The sequence below is a fragment of the Rhagoletis pomonella genome, unplaced genomic scaffold, assembly GCF_013731165.1.
Source record: "Rhagoletis pomonella isolate Grant_MI unplaced genomic scaffold, Rhpom_1.0 Rhpom_scaffold_00002, whole genome shotgun sequence".
NCBI lineage: Eukaryota > Metazoa > Arthropoda > Insecta > Diptera > Tephritidae > Rhagoletis > Rhagoletis pomonella.
The window spans coordinates 35,683,166-35,684,207 of NW_023458556.1; the positions used below are offsets into that span (position 1 = coordinate 35,683,166).

Consider the following 1,042-nt stretch of genomic DNA (forward strand, 5'->3'; position numbering starts at 1 on the left):
AACGTCGTATCTTTTATGTTTTGGCTACATTTGTTTTGTTTTTTTTTTTAATCGTTAATATTTTTTTTTTAAAGTGTAGCTCATTATATAATATACTGCATAATGCGCATTTCAAACTTTGTAAAAAAAATTATAAAAATGTTTACCTAAATTTTAAACTTTCTTCAGAATTTTTAGAAAAGTTTTAAGTGCATACAAAACACCCTTGATTTTCGATAATTTTTTATCTGACGGTGTTGTGCATTTGCTTCATATGAAGTATGCTCAAAACATGAATTTCAACGCCAGACAAACTTTTGAGTTCCATGCATTTCTCACAAAAGAACATTTCATACGATAAATGGGTGAATCCATTTTTTTTTTGTTTTTTTTTGGATTGTGGAACTCAGAAAATCTACACACACTTTATAAGGAAATTAAAAAAGAACTATTCAGGCAAGTTCTGTAATTCACTTCCGAGTGAATTTCAATAAAATTCAGGTTGAATTCAAATTGGCAGGGTTTGAAATTCACTCGGATGTGAAGCCTGCCTGATTCTCTCTTCTAAATAATACTACTATTTAAATATGTATTAAGAAAATTTATATTTTTATAAGTGAAATAAAAACTCATCTGCTATTGAAGCCTTAGAGCCCATAAATATGCTTGTATTTTTAGCGCTCCGTTATTTTTTTCTTAATAATTTACGGTTAAACACCTAAAATGCACTGCGTTTTGCATAGCAAACCCGCTTGCACGCTTGCTTTCTATATAAATGCAGTTACATACTTACATACATATGTATGTATGTGCCTGTATGTGTGTATGTAAATATGCGAGCTACACTAGAAATGCCCTTACCCTGCAGGAAACGGGGCTAGATTATAGGTGACTTTTAACTACTCAGCAGTGAACTAGTTTTTACTTTTTATTAGTTATTTCCTTTGGCCGTACCTCACTAATTTTGAAGGGTGGTGGCCGCAAAAGACAGAACTGGTTTCCTGTGTATTACATGGCAACTAACTTGTAGCTAACTTCTTTTGGACATAAAATATCTATAAAA

General features: G+C 31.3%; 1 protein-coding gene across 3 annotated transcripts in view; it reads right to left on the reverse strand.

Annotated features, from left to right (window-relative positions):
• The window catches only part of LOC118733535 (ubiquitin-conjugating enzyme E2 H), a 39,959-nt gene that overhangs the window by 3,933 nt on the left and 34,984 nt on the right, over positions 1-1,042 (reverse strand). The window lies entirely within an intron of this gene.